At 31.8% G+C, this 16,802-nt stretch overlaps 2 long non-coding RNA genes across 2 annotated transcripts; one reads left to right on the top strand and one right to left on the bottom strand.

The window, feature by feature from the left end:
• The first annotated feature begins 368 nt into the window (after window positions 1-368).
• On the top strand, window positions 369-4,672 carry LOC145730350 (uncharacterized). Its single transcript, XR_014178591.1, has 6 exons — window positions 369-554; window positions 3,486-3,666; window positions 3,731-3,801; window positions 4,067-4,125; window positions 4,179-4,344; window positions 4,409-4,672. It is a non-coding gene; the product is annotated as an uncharacterized LOC145730350 (long non-coding RNA).
• Window positions 4,673-12,904: 8,232 nt separating this feature from the next.
• LOC145730439 (uncharacterized) lies at window positions 12,905-13,490 on the bottom strand. The gene is made up of 3 exons (XR_014178619.1): window positions 13,326-13,490; window positions 13,208-13,273; window positions 12,905-13,080 (listed from the first exon to the last, which is right to left on the bottom strand). It is a non-coding gene; the product is annotated as an uncharacterized LOC145730439 (long non-coding RNA).
• Window positions 13,491-16,802: the final 3,312 nt, after the last annotated feature.

The following is a 16,802-nucleotide window of genomic DNA, read 5'->3' as shown; positions in this document are numbered from 1 at the left end:
TTCTTCAGTTTGCACCCCACTACAGTCCACTAGGCGCTTATGCCAACTCCTCAAATTTCAGTTGATTTCTATGCAGTGCCGAGGAAATGTATACCTAGTTGAAACAATGGTTGACGTCTATCCAATTTATTTAGTATTTAACAGCAGTTGCATTGAGAGTAACCGGAAGGATAAATTTTAGTTATCAAACACAACATAACAATTTAATTTAATAAACATGGCTACTATAATCATTTATGATAATTGTATTGTAAACGTGACAACGCCGAAAAAACAGTTTCCATGTTATATGAACTCTTTGTGATATTCGAGCATGCGTCACCTCATCTCTAGCGAATCAAAAATCGTATTTGCCGTAGTACCGTTTCGTAGTAAACTGACGCCATATTTGATTTGTTTTGGTTGCCGTTGTCTTGTGCTGTTTGGTCTCGTGTTTATCTTTTGTTTCTTATCTCTTTTCAAGTGGTTAGTTTAGTTCATTATTATTAATTATTATGGTGAATCAGTGTTTTCTGTGCTGAAAAACTCAGTTAGTGTTAATTAAAATTTCACAGGTAAGTGGAAAATAACCTTAAAATTGCCGGAAAATAACCTAAAATTGCCGCTGCTTGCCGGTCAGTGGGGGAGCTTCCAGGCCGTAAAAGACAAAGAATAATAAAATAGGGCAAAATTCAACTTTGAATTCAAACATGAGTGAGTGAGTATCTGAAAAATAAATAATCATCAAACTAAATTATCGGGGGCAATACCACAAGAGCTCAGATTTAGCCGGATAATTTTTGTGCTTGTCTTAGAACACTTTCTTTTTGGTGTAACAGCACGAGACCTGTTGTAACTAAATCACGAGAGCGCAGCTCGAGTGATTTTGCCAAATAGGTCGAGTTTTGTACCATAAAGAAAGTATGAGAAGACAAGCGGAAAAATTATCCTGTTCAAAATCTGAGCTCGAATGGTATTTGATAAGACAATTCCATGAATATAATTAATAATATAATAAGACTGCGAATGCCTTGTGCAGAAATACATTTTTCTGGTTCTTTTGATTTTATGCAGTAGAATTCTATCCGAAGCGAGCCATAACCAAAACAATACAAACAAAAATCAAAATTGACAGTGCCAGCCTCACCTCAAGGTGAGACATTGCAACAATAGAAGTGTAGTGAAAATCCGGGGAAACGATGAAATCAACAACAAAATTTATCCGATTTTTTTATCCGCTAGCAAACTCTCTTCCTTCCTTATTAGCCGATAGCAAACCGTGTTTCGATGACGTATATATGGCATTTTTTGTACATGAGTGGAATTGTCGGGGGTAATTGCACGAGTGCATAAAAATTACCGATAATTTTGCATGAAAACTTGTTATCTCTTAACTGCATGAGTTTGTTTTCATATTTTTTTGGCGAAAGAGCCCGACACCGAAGGTGGAGAAAATGTTTTCATTTTGCTGCAACTATAGATTGCTCAATGGAGCTCAATGAGCAACCAAACCGTTTATTAATTTTTGTTGACATCGCGTTTGACATTTTTTGGTTATAAAAAGTCAAAAAAATGCGCATGGACAACAATTAGTGTACTAGCAATAGGCTCTACAACAATGCAGTTGTTATAGAAACGTACAGTGCAATTATAGAAATGCAATTATCACTTTAGAATGCAATTATTGCTGTCATTCTGGTGAAAATGCACTGCTCATATGGGACATTTAACACATGAGGGAAATATTCTGGTTAATTCAACTGGTTACTTTATTTAAAAAACTTAAAGTACCAAGTATGTAATACACTAGACGTACTTTTTTGACAAGTGTGACATATCATTGGTTTCGGAAAGTCTGTAGCTCCTAAAAAATGAAATAAAAAGTACAGAGTCATGTTTGAAAAATTGAAGTTGATAATGGTATCTAAAAAACGAAATGTCGTAGCCTAAAACTAAAACTATTTTCTTGAAGAGCACAAAAAAGTGCCTCCAGAAAGTGCCATTGGTTTTTTGAAATAATCAATAATAAAGTTGTAACAGCCTGTATACATTGTTAAAATCATATTAATCTAAATGAAAGTTCTAAAGTTAACTATAGGTATTTTTACATATTCATGTAGTCATCCAGAGTATATGGCTCAAGGCTAATAAGCAATTTTTAATTTTTTTCTTAAATACTGATATGCTTTTTAGTTGACTAACTTGTCGAGGTAACTTGTTAAACAATTTATGCACATATATTCTGGACTTTTTTCACTCAGGTTCACTCTGTGCCTAGGGTAACAAAAATATTCAGATCTTGTGTTGTAGTTTTGATGCAAACTTAATTGTTGGGAAAGATGTTTGTTTCTATACAGAAACATGAGGCATTCAAAAATATATAATGCATACACTGTCAGAATTCCCAATTGTCTGAAAACATTTCTACAGGATTGGTTAAAGTCCATTTTTTTAACTATCTTAATAACCCTCTTCTGAGCAACAAAACAATCCTGAATACCTGCACTTCTACCCCAAAAAATTATTCCATATTTTAATATGGATTCGTAATTTGCAAAATACAATATTTTCATACATTTCTCACCCATATACCTACCTGCAATCACTCTAATGCCATAACAGACAGGAGTTTAATTTTTTAATTAATTTATTTATGTGAAATGACCAATCCAAATGCTGATCCACCCACAGACCCAAAAACTTTGTATTCTCTGTTGTAGGAAAGCTGTCACTGCCTATATTTACATAATTGTTTTTTTCTAAAGGGTACTGTCTGGTTTGAAATAGAAGAATAACTACGTATTAGTCTTTTGAACGTTTATGATTAGACGATTTTTGGCAAACCATTTACTTACTGTCTCCATAAGGTGATTGGTGTTTGTTGAGAGTTGACAAAGATTGTCCTTTGTAATTAACAGACTAGTATCATCTGCATAATTAATTATTTCTTGCTTAGGACTTTGTATCAGACAACAGATGTCATTGATGAAAATTACACACAGGAGCGGTCCGAATATACTACCCTGGGTTATGCCATGATCATTATATAATCTTTTTGAATTACAACTTTGAGAATTTTTACATATCTTTACTATTTGAGCCAGTTCAAAAAGATATGATGTTTCACTTATACAGTCTTTAGTTTGGTGTTCTTCTCCACATTTCTGGCAACATGTCTTTTCCCTACAATGTTTCCCAACATGTCCAAATCCGGAACAGTTAAAACATATAGCCAAGTTAAAGTGTTGCTGTATATTAGTAGTATATTAGTAGTATTTTCCTGTTGCTCCTTTCAGTATACTCCTATCTAGACCGTGATTGTACAACTCGGCCTAAGTTAACAATTTTAGTCCCGCATTATGGAATTTTATCATATAGATTGAATTGAATTGAATTGATGAAGATTTTGATCACGATTACGACCATTAATATGGGAAGCCCCACCTAAAAGACAAAGTTTTTTGAAAGCTATAAGTAACTAATAATACCTAACATCAATGTTTTAGGTTTCCTGCCAATGTAGAGAAACGAAATGTTTGGGTTGCAGCATTGGCAATTGACCCAAATGCTTTGGTGTGTTCATCCCGTTTTCAGCCATCTGATTATCATTATAAATTAGATGGTAGAAAATAGCTCAATCAACAGGGATGCTGTACCAAAGATGGTTGAATTTCCTGTGTGATCTAGGTAATTTTTTAACTTTCATTTATATTAAAAGCTTTTTGTAATTAAAATATTTCCAATATTTTAGCTCATCAAGTCCTAGTGCTCAAGTTGTTGAGACTAAAGATGAGAAGGCAGGTTCTTAAGTGGAATTGAAAGGTATATGTCTTTTTTTAGTTTTTTTTTCTGTATACAGGGTTTTCCAAAACTATTGTGCCAAAGTTTAAGGTTTTTTTATTTTGTGACACTTGTAGTATGGAAACAAGACGATTGCGCCTATGGGTTTATAAGCAAACTACTAACTAACCCCCTAATTTTGGCACAATAGTTTCGGAACCCCCCGTATGTGTAAATGATTTATTTTATTATTCAGAAAAAGTTTTGTTTTGTGACATGCTTAAAAACTAAATATTTTTTATTGCAGTCTTCAAAACGATGAAATAGTAGATGAAGATGAAATGTATCTTCAGAGGCTGTTCAATGGTAAGTTTAGCATTTTTTATATTTATAATTGTTATTTAATATTATTTTTTTAGTTTGTCTTCCGATCCTAGAGGATCTTATGAGTTATTTGAACCTCAACCTGGACCATTTAATACCCAACATCCTCATCATCGTACATACAGCATCATCCACAAATAAACAATTACTAAGTAGCAAATGGGATAAACATTTAAAAATGAAAAAAGCTTCTTTAAAAAGGTTGGTTCTTCTTTTCTGTTTAAGGTAAAACAATTATACCTAATGTGATAAACATTTTTTATAGAATACATAATTTCTATTTCGTCATTCACAATAATGTAAAATGGTGACATAACAAGAAATGCCTACTTATTTTTCATGTAATTTGAGACTCTTTGGTATGTTTTGGTTTACTGTAACATTTAATTATTTTTTATATATAATTATTACTAAGTTCAAAATTGATCAAATTGAGCAGTTGAAAACCATAAATATAATATGGAAAATATTTGATTGTGCATGATTGTTATGAAAATAAAGACGTTGGTTTATACGGTTCTTACAAGCATTACTTTTGTTTAATTTAAACACATGTACAATATTTATAGATAACTGATTTTGTTTAAAATAAATGTAAATTTTAATATGCCACTAGTTTAATTGTAGAGTATTGTTAGTAAACTGTACTTATATGTATCTAAAACTTTAACTAGAACCTAAGGCTTGAAAGAAGAAAATAAACACTCTGTAACATAAAATATACGCACATTTTATTTCTTCCAATACGTCTAGATTTTCTGATAAAACAACTAATTATTAATGATTAATTATTTTATCTATGCTCCTAGCATGGTAATTACGGTTCATTACGTAGTTCATTTTGAGTTACGTAATGAGCAATTTTATCGCACTAGTGTGATGAAATACCATAAGAGTACAATAAAACAATAATTATCGCACTAGTGGCTGTAAAATCTCTCATTACGTAACTCAAAGTTAGAGTTAAAAAATTACTAATTTCTGTGTTAATCGTAGATAAAATATTGTACATCTCGTGTGTACAAATTAATGGACTCCTATGATCACCGTCCAAATCGGTAACCGTTGATGACTGACGTTGATGCAAGGTTGCCAAGTGGCTACTACTACTATTTAAAATACCTAGATGGACGAAAGTTTATCTTTAGGCTCACTGTAATTTCTTAAATATGCTATATTTAATTTCTAATATTAAATAAAGGATCTAAAATCTTGAACTGTAAAAGTTGCGTATATTTAAGACACTTAAAACAGAATCTGTCAATTTCAAACTATAAGTAATTTAGTTTAAACAGTTTTCAATATTAAAAGCTCACTTCCACAGTATTATCTATATTTACTAATAAGACTAGGCTTTACTAGGTTTCCCTAATTTTTAAATGTCCCGAATTAAAAAGTCTTTTGTACTATACATATTTATTTCCACCGTTCCACCCCATCCAAGAAAACCAAACCTTGCTGGCAACGTTGTAATTGAGATTTCAAAACCAGTGATGTTTCGAATTTCAAGTATTCTTCCCTACAAATTATATGGCATCGACATTTTTTAAAGCAACTGTCCAGTTTTGATGTATTTTTTATAGTCAGTTTTAAACAGAGCTGTGGATTGTTGGATTACTTTAATTGAAAAATGTAATTCAATTATTTTTAAGTAATTATTGAACTACCTACTGTAATTGGATCACTTGTCAAAAACACACTTATTGTGTTGTTGTTACAGCTTTTTCAGTAGTTTAATTATTTAAAGTAATTCAATTGCTTTCAGAGTAATTGAAATAGTTTCATAGTAATTTACAGTTTTATACCACCCTCCTCAAACGAAAAATGGAACATTTGTAGAGTATTTTAATAATTATTTGAATGATGTGAGTATGTTTGATGGCCTTAATATTGTGATGGAACATTTAAATTTTGATTTATTAAAACGTTTTTCTTATGGTGAAAAATTGTTAGAAAATGTGTAATTAAATGGTTTCAGGCAAATAGTCAATTCTCCCACACGAATAACCGATAAAAGTGAAACATTAATAGACTAGGTATATCATAACAAAATGCTGAAGACTAACGTACATAAAACACCAAAAATAAGTGATCATTGAATTTTTAGTTAGTACACCGTGAATCTGACAATAATAAAAGTGGAAATATTAACAGATATAATCCTGACAGAATGCAAGAATGTATGATTGATACTGTATGGACGGGTGATAGTGGTAATGTTGATGTTTTGGCAAATTGTTTTGTAAATGGTGTAGAAAATATTTTGAACTTAATGTGCCCTATTGTAAAGAAAGTAATTAAAGAAAAATGTATGAACAAACTTTGGATAACTGAAGATATTAAGGAAAATATGAGACTTAAGGATATTTGTATGTGAGAGCTGTAACGGAAAAAACTTGCCAAGTTTGCTTTCTGGAAAAGTGCATCAGCACCTGATGAAATTAAATTTGATAAGATGATGCATTTTCTGATGAGGTGTCTATTGCAAATAAATTCAATGAATACTTCGTTACTAGTGTGAATGGCATCCCACAGTGTACCTACCCATCTAGGAGAGGTTACTCTTCTTTCAATCCCTAAGTTAAAAATAATTTTTCCAAATTCGAACAATTATCTATGTTAGAAATGAAAAATATTTTAAGGGATTTAAAACATGTTAGGGGTTGGGGGTCCGGTATTTCTAAATAAAAATTGTGTGATGTGTGCTATGTTGTTGGTGATCGTTTTTTTGATGTTATAAATACATCTCTTTCAAGTGGTCTAGTTCCACATAAGTGGAGGGAATCGGTTGTGATTCCTGTTCCAAAGATACAGTGTACGAAGAAGTATAATGAATTTAAACATGTTAACACTGTTGAAATTTATGAAAAAGTTTTGGAATTTGCTGTTAAGAAGCAACTTCAAGATCATTGCAAAAATAATAACGTCTTAGTTGAAAATCAGTCCGGATTTCGGGAATGGCACTCATGTTAAACTGCAGTCATTAATATTTGGGATAATTAAAAAAAAGAATTAGATAAGGGTTGGCTGTATTTCAAACAAGTATTCGAAACACTTGACAGGGATATTTTGATATCTAAACTAGTTGAAAGTACGGTTTTAAGATGGTTTAAATCGTATTTGGCAGGTAGAAGATAGATATTGAAATTTCTTTTTCTGATTCGTTGTATGTTCCGCATGGTGTTTCTCAGGGTACTGTGCTGGGTCCGTTGTTATTCTTTCTGTATATCAATGATGTAGCAAAGGTGATGAGCGGATGTAATGTTGAATTGTTTGTGGGTGATATGATGATGTATTTGGCTGGAGCGGATTTGGATGAGATGTAGCAGATTGTTAACCAGGATTTGAATATTCGATAGGCTTTATGACTGGCTTTGCCTGAACAAACTTTCTATTAATACTACTGTTTAAATATTGACTATTTGGAGAAAAGCATAACTTTAAAAAATATTACTACTGAAAGTATTAAAATAGCAATTAATAAGAGTCCAATACAATACAAAACACAAATCAAATACCTAGGAGTAATTTTTGACGCAAATTTAAACTTTTATGAACATGCAAATTACACCACTAGAAAGTTTTCTAAAAACGTTGGTTTTATTGCCAGAGTTGGTAGACAGTTGTCTTTGGGAACAAAAATGCTGTTATATAACAGCAGAGCTGCGCCTCATCTTGAGTTTTGCTCCACTTTACTCTACGGCCTACCTAATTTTAAAATCAAGGCAATTCAAATGATTCAGAACCGCGCTATGAGATCTGTACTGCGGTGTAACAGATACACACCAATTGAAACCATGTTTAATGTTGTAAATATTTTATTGGTAAAACCAAACATTTTGTGTAGTGTATATACAGGGTTATTCACGTTATTCGACACGGAAGATTGTGACTAAAGTATTCACTTTCAAAAAAGTTTTGATTCTGGGATAGATATAGACCAATTGAAGGTATCTTTTAAAAACATTTTTAAAATGTACCAGTTGTCCCAAATGCAGGAAAAGTATCAAAGTCATGTTTTTTCAAATGGAACACCTAGTAATTACTTTATTTTCAGTATCTACGTTGAAAATAATAATAATACAATAATATATTTGTTTATTTAGCTAATAGCTATATACAAAAAACACACAACAGTAAGTATAGGTATACAATTCTAAATATTTTCAAAATGCGGACATATTTACAATGTGTTCGCGTAAATGGACTTTAAACAATCTCACAGTATTACATTGTTTTATACATTTTGGTAGCTGATTATAATTAAGAAGTCCTCTATATAAAGGCGAATTTAGGGCTTGATCTGTATTACAATGTCTTAAAATAATAAAATCATCACAATTTCTTGTGCTGTAACTATGGACCTCAGAAAAGGTTGTTATTTTTCTACACAGGTATTCCGGCAGTAACCCCCGTTTCATTTTAAAAATAAACAAATACACATCAAACATTATCATCTGACTTACGGACAACATATTCAAAGTTTTCTGCATGGTACTTATTGAGACATATCTGTTACACTTAAGGATGGTTCTCATCGCTCTGTTCTGTACGATCTCAAACTCCCGCACCTTAAAACTGGGTAGATCATAAAGAGTGGAACAGAACTGCAAATGAGGCGAAGCGATACTATTATATAGCAATAGTTTGGTGTACAATGACAATTTTTTTCCAACTCTAGAAATAAAATTAACTTTCTTTGCATATTTCCAAAAGGTAATTTCACTAATATTTGATGGGTCTAAACTTTACAGTTTTTCAGATATTCGTTATTTTGTAAAAAAGTAGAACAAATATTAACATTTAAATATTCAACCTTTCTTACGCCAGAGGTGCAAACAACATTTTTTGTACGACGGGAATAATTAAATAATTATATGTTTAACCTTTAAGGTAAGTAAGTATCACTTTAGTCATCTCGTATGTTGACTTTATTTCACGAGGTTTCGCTGAAAAAAACATAAAAACTCGGCTGAGCGTTTTTTTTTTAACTTTAAGCCCATTGGCGTAAAAGTACACTTGCTTCTAATGGAAACGCTTCTAATGCTTCTAATGGAAACGGAGTTGGTTACACTAATTACTGCTATTATAACTAGCCATTTTGAAACATATAATAATCTTATTTAGTTAGTAATGTAATATTTACACCTGTAAAAAGACCTTTTTTTTAACGATTTTTTAAAGATATTTTGTGTTACAGAAGAGATAGAGTACTGCAGTTTTCACAGCACGTTAGCACGCTAGATAATCGGATTCTTTATAGAACATGTAATAGAAAGCATTATCATTGCATTTGATTTTTTCGAGATATCTAAGATAAAAGTGCATTTTTTATTAAGACGCCCTCTATCGAAAAGACCGAAAACTAAATGGAATATTGTTTTATGACACTCTACAGGACAGAAAATGCTCTTTAAAATGCCGCAAAAACGAAGTCTCTACGATTAGCCGTTTTCGAGATATTTCATTTCTTTTAAAGCAAACTTTAGACTACTCCCACCACTTTATTTGAAGAGATAGAAAAAGAAGTTAAATAGGAAAATTCTTCGTTGAGAAATGAGATTTTTACTATACCTTTCCATTTACATTTTCATAGTATTTCGACATTTTTCATTTTAGTGGTGTCGAAACGCCTCCTAGCGGTGGATTTAGAAAGCTGAAAATTATTTCCAGCATTTTCTCTTGGCCACATTTACTAATAAAAAAAAATTTGTAGCCATACTATGTATAGTTTTCCAGAAACAGCCGCGTGCACGGCTTATTGGGACACCCTGTACATTGTTAGGCGGATATACATACATACATACTTGGATGTCCAATGAAGGCACAATGGACGTCAATCGATATGAAAATAGACTTATTTTGTACTATAATTGTACTCCTCATGGTGCAGTAAAGTGCTTACAAAAATAGCCAATGGCAATTTGACACTCACTATAAATTTAATTGGATTTTGACTGAAAATACACGCATCAAAAATATACTTACCCGCATTGCTTAATCTTGCTGTTCAATATCATAATCACAAAAAAATAGATAATACCAGTCGTATAAAAATTAAAGTAAATTTGTGGAAATGTGTCTTCTCTTAACTATTAAGGAATAGCTTTCTAGTATAATTTTAGCTATAAATTAAACGATTTAACATGAATTTTGCTTTTATTGACATCAAAAGGAAAAAAAATAAGCCACATCTCTCTCAAAGATAAAAAATAAAAAAATATAACCCAAACATACGTATTCTTACTAACATAATTATCTATCAATAATTAGAAACCTAATTATCATTAATTATCTTTTCTTTCTTTAGCTCTTTTCAGCCACTTTTTCACAGATTTTTCTCCTACTTCTGCTGCTTACAAATACATACATACTTACATTACATGCTATATAAAAATAAGTGATTTATTAGAGTAGCTAATATTGTTCGAAGAGGTAAGGGGCGCCGACGAACATCGTGGCTGAAAAATATTAGACAGTGGACGGAAATGACGTACGCCCTGGCTGTCGACAGGATTATATGGAGCAACATGATTGCCAACATCCATAGAGGATAGGCACTGACTGAGAACTTCTGTACTAGACTGTTGGTTAAGATTGCAGAGAGGCATCTTTTTACCAGATCATAGGCATTTCTCCCTCCCATATTACAGAACTCCTTTCCCTGCAATTGAAAATTACTAATAAATATTAATTAGTAATTTACGGAAACTATAATTATTGTATTACACTTCGCGTGTTTGAGGGAATTCTTCAATTTCATGAATTTCTTCTGTCTGTCTAGGACTAGGACATCAGTTATCACTCGCTACAAAATTGTTATTGTATAACACGATAGCTGCTCGTCATCTCGAATTCTGTTCCTCCATACTGTATAACTTACCAGCTTTTAAAATTGACCAGATCCAGAAAATCTAAAACCGAGCAATGAGAACTATTCTGAAATGGAACCGTTATACTCCGATCGCAACTATGCTCAATGTTTTAAACTTTTTGTCTGTTAAGCAAAAAATTGACTTTGTAGTGAGTAGTGTGTATGTGTTTGTATCTAAAATAAAAAATAATTTGTTGCCCTCATATGTTTGTGATAGGATTAAGGTTTTTAAAGATGTACATAGTTATGGCACAAGAAATTGTTCAAATTTTGTATTGATGAAAAAATGTCATTCTAGTCAAATGTTGAATTCTTTATTTTTCTTATTTTTTCTATCTGTGTTTTGTATAAGTCATTTTTTTGCATTGTATACTTTTTAAGTTGTTTATTGGATAGATGTTATGCTAAATAAATACATATTATTCTAATAGGACACTTTTATTATCTATTAGGACACCATTATCTAATGGACAATGCAATTAAGGAGTTTGGGGCATCAGTTGAATTTCCACTCCCTGCAGCGATGACATCTTCTCTAAACTGAAGAACTTGAGCCGGCAAGCTGTTTTGGGCATCTAACACTTTTTGCAGCATGTTTTCTAAAAACAGTACTATTATGTGAATTGAGGCAAAAAAATATCTCAATTGCGAATTTGTTACATGCTGAAACGCAGATAACAAAATAGCCAAATTGTATTGTTATCTATTTAATTGACAAAAACATACCAATTTTGGAGTGATCACATGATAAATTTTGAGGACGTTGTTGTTCGGTAACCATTTGGATGATACCTATTCACTGAAAAAATAAAATAAATTTGAAGTTTAAACAATAAAACTTAAAACTTACTATTTGCTTGAAAATCATGTGGGGACATTCTAATTATGTTTGAAGCACTATTTTCACCTAAAAATAAGTCATGTTTGAATAAAAAAAAATTAAATCCAAAAATAAATATTTTTTTAATTTGGAGTATAGTATAAGGTGAAAGAAAAAAAGTTTTGTCAGCTCATAGCAACTTATACAAAACTCTTCTGTCCCTATTTATGTAATTTAGTCAATTATACTTGTATGTACTTATACATTGATGGTGATTTTTTAGCTTACCTTAAAACTTTGACAGAGGAATTGTGAGGCCATTTTAAAGCAAAACATCATATAAGTAAACATCTATCTATTAGGACACCATTATCTAATGGACAATGTTCAATTAAGGAGTTTGGGGCATTAGTTGAATTTCCACTCCCTGCAGCGATGACATCTTCTCTAAACTGAAGAACTTGAGCCGGCAAGCTGTTTTGGGCATCTAACACTTTTTGCAGCATGTTTTCTAAAAACAGTACTATTATGTGAATTGAGGCAAAAAAATATCTCAATTGCGAATTTGTTACATGCTGAAACGCAGATAACAAAATAGCCAAATTGTATTGTTATCTATTTAATTGACAAAAACATACCAATTTTGGAGTGATCACATGATAAATTTTGAGGACGTTGTTGTTCGGTAACCATTTGGATGATACCTATTCACTGAAAAAATAAAATAAATTTGAAGTTTAAACAATAAAACTTAAAACTTACTATTTGCTTGAAAATCATGTGGGGACATTCTAATTATGTTTGAAGCACTATTTTCACCTAAAAATAAGTCATGTTTGAATAAAAAAAAATTAAATCCAAAAATAAATATTTTTTTAATTTGGAGTATAGTATAAGGTGAAAGAAAAAAAGTTTTGTCAGCTCATAGCAACTTATACAAAACTCTTCTGTCCCTATTTATGTAATTTAGTCAATTATACTTGTATGTACTTATACATTGATGGTGATTTTTTAGCTTACCTTAAAACTTTGACAGAGGAATTGTGAGGCCATTTTAAAGCAAAACATCATATAAGTAAACATCTATCTATTAGGACACCATTATCTAATGGACAATGTTCAATTAAGGAGTTTGGGGCATTAGTTGAATTTCCACTCCCTGCAGCGATGACATCTTCTCTAAACTGAAGAACTTGAGCCGGCAAGCTGTTTTGGGCATCTAACACTTTTTGCAGCATGTTTTCTAAAAACAGTACTATTATGTGAATTGAGGCAAAAAAATATCTCAATTGCGAATTTGTTACATGCTGAAACGCAGATAACAAAATAGCCAAATTGTATTGTTATCTATTTAATTGACAAAAACATACCAATTTTGGAGTGATCACATGATAAATTTTGAGGACGTTGTTGTTCGGTAACCATTTGGATGATACCTATTCACTGAAAAAATAAAATAAATTTGAAGAAATAAAAGTTAAAACTTACTATTTGCTTGAGAATCATGTGGGGACATTCTATTTATGTTTGAAGCACTATTTTCACCTAAAAATAAGTCATGTTTGAATAAAAAAAAATTAAATCCAAAAAAAAATATTTTTTTAGTTTGGAGTATAGTATAAGGTGAAAGAAAAAAAGTTTTGTCAGCTCATAGCAACTTATACAAAACTCTTCTGTCCCTATTTATGTAATTTAATCAATTATACTTGTATGTACTTATACATTGATGGTGATTTTTTAGCTTACCTTAAAACTTTGACAGAGGAATTGTGAGGCCATTTTAAAGCAAAACAGCATATAAGTAAACATATCCGATTTCATTTATTTAATTGAAGAACTAGAGAGGGCATATTTTTAAAACACTCAAACGGGGAAGTTAATCTCATAGCAATTGCTATTTTTTTTTTGTTTCTTTTTAAAATTGCATCATCTTTCCTCTGTGAAATAAGTTTGACGGTGTTGGTTCACCGATATATCTGAAAGGGGGTGGTAGATGAGACCATCAATTTTCTTAACTTAAATCACTAAATGCCTCAGCTGTTTTGGTTTTCTGCCTGGCTGTCAGATAATTATCGAAATGAAAGTAAGAGATTATAACTAAACCTCTAATTAAACATAGCACAAAGTAAAAAAATATTTGAAAAAATGTTTTTAGCTTTACTGAACGATGACAAAGTTTGGTTTTCTAATTTGTCTGAAATTAGTAGGGCTGTTACTGTTCGAGATGCACGGAAAAGGTACATTTTTTCGACAATGAATCAGTCGAGAAATAGATAGTTTTCAAAGTCGCATAATAAAAAGTTGATTTTTTTGTATAGAAATAATATAAGTTATTATAGAAGGATTTGTGTTAAAACAAAATATAGCTTAAGTAAGCATAAAACAAATAGCTATTTATGTAACCAGTTACGAAAAGTTCGATTTTGTGTAACGAATGAATGTTTGTAGGGCGAGCGCAGCGAGGTCGAGGAATTTTGTCTTATCCATATAAAACTTGAAAAGTATCCAGAAAGCCCCTGAATCCTTCCATCTGTGACTTGTATAGAGAGAATCTGGCGTCCGATTGAACTCAGATGGAATATTTAAACCTATAGAACTTAAGGCAGATGAAATTAAACTTTTTTGATTATGAGACAACTTTCCTTTGGTAGGTTTTGAGGAACACCGTAAAAGTATAAGCTTTTTGACAATGCCCAGATATATGAGATGCATCGGATCTGAAAGAAGAATCATATTTAGTTTAGGTATTAATTCTAAGTTTCTTCTGCCGCAAGAATGTTCGGGTTGACTCTGATCTATAAAGCTTTCATCTGACCTTAAATTAAAATTCCTATTACAGAAAGAAACCTGTCTCTCATTATAAGACCCTCGAATATCACATTCGAAACAAGAGTAATATCCTGAATGGCCTTTTGTTTGTAAAATAAAAGCTCTGGTAGGCACATCACAAATATATCCCTTGATTTTTACTGAAAAAAGTTCATTATTAAAAGTTATTCCTGTTTCCGCAAGTGAAGTTATGTCTATTATAAAGTCTTTGAATTTTGGGGTGTTTGTGATCCCTGATTTACCATTTCTATTATAGTTGGATTTATGTCTAAACAACATAATATTAGGTATAGTTCACGGAGGGTTTTCTGCTATAGGTAATCCATCAATATTACTATAAAGCCTAATTTCTTTAACATTATTTTTAACAGAAATGTTAATATCACATTGGGATAAAAGGTTTAAGACACACTCACGCAACCCAAAATAATAATAATGTCCAGGGGCTATTACTTTAGTTGTTCTAGCATCAATGGGTAAACTTTTATGAAATGGGTGAAGCATAACTAGTAGGTCATTTATTGCCACATGAGTAACATTATGTTTTAAGGCCCATTCTGCTAAGCTATTTCTGAGGCGAGAATCTTGAGAGCCTTGCTCTCCAGCTCGATTATCAGAGCTATCGGGATTTATATTATAATTTGAAAATATTTCAGTGGGGCTTGTTTGTTCTTCACTTGGATATCAAAATAAGGTTGCCCATGTTCTTCTATCACTAGATGTTGAAAACACTTTTCTGATTCATTTATGGGAGGGACCTCAGAAGATGTTTGAAAATCACTGTGTGAACTTTGAGTCTCAGTAGGACTATTAGCTTTGAATTTTGCAGCATGGCGATAATTTGTTCGACTAACTTTTGGCATTGTATTAATAAAACGTATTTATACAGCCCACAACACAAACTAATAAATTAAACATTTAATTTGATTATTAAACTAATAAATTTAAGTGAAAGCAAACTGAATCTCCACAAAGTCGACTTTGAGTTTGCTTTCACTTACACTCACTACTCCACTGGATGCATATGGACTACTTCTTTTCAATACCACTAATAAATGTTTACTTAAGTTTTCTTCATTAAAACACCTTAAACTTTAAGGCTGACCTCGGTTTGCCTTTGGTAGGCAACATGTTGCCGGTTGTCCCTTATCTTATTTCATTATGAAATAAAAATTGCATCCAATTTTCAGGATCAAGTATAAACTAATTTCTTATAATCATTATTTACTTTTTTTGAGTCAGTGTTTTAAGTTCGTCTCTTAATCATTGGAAGATATCAATTCTTATTAACTATTATTAACTTTAAACTGATGTTTTAAAATAAATATTTAATGTGGTCTGAGATATGGCAACGTTCTTTAACAACCTGAATGATCAACCAATGAAACTCCTGATAATTACAGATCAAAGCCGATATCAGTCGATTGTCTCTTAACTTTGGTAGGTAAAGTCTATCTCTCTCTAATTCGCTTTCTCTTTTCAACTGTCTCTTCTTGTTAAATAGCTATTCTTTGTCCATACTATCATATTGTACTATACTGTAAACACGGAAAAGCCGGTGCAATTTTTGTAATATGCAGGTTCTTTTTTCCAGTCTTTTCTCTTTTGGTGCCAATTATTATTAACCTCTAGACTAGCATTACAAGAAGCAAGAAGACGCATTGCTTACTTACCTTGACATAGGTGGCGCCCCCTGTCAGATACTGTGTAGGAGTTTAGTAGCTCGCAAACTTTGCCAAAAAACGTTAAAAAAAACCTGGGAAAGTCGGAAAAACTAGAAAGCTTCGAGAAAACCAAAAAATGCTTTTTAGCTCTTTTCCCCACGCCAAAAGAAAACCCCCTCTACCGTCTACCTCACCCGAAAAGTCAACTTTGACAAGTAAAACTTATGTGACGCACAAGTTTGGCAAATGAAAGAAGAAAGAATCTACTAACAATGTATGTACTCATGACAATGTATCTGGACGTCCATTGGAAGACGTGTGCTGTCTTCTCTCTGCGCCGCGATGCGATATATTCTACATCATGTAGACTACGCGCTCATCACTGGTTTCTCGTGCCTAAAATTATCAAATTTCCTGAAAAACAATTTCAACCTTCTGTATTTTTTCGCTTGGCGGAATTGAGAAAACGTCT

This window comes from Ips typographus, linkage group LG6, assembly GCF_016097725.1.
Source record: "Ips typographus isolate SLU linkage group LG6, UJ_Ityp_2.0, whole genome shotgun sequence".
Classification (NCBI taxonomy): domain Eukaryota; kingdom Metazoa; phylum Arthropoda; class Insecta; order Coleoptera; family Curculionidae; genus Ips; species Ips typographus.
The sequence above is the reverse complement of the archived record's forward strand: the minus strand, read 5'-3'. Positions and strand labels throughout refer to the sequence as shown.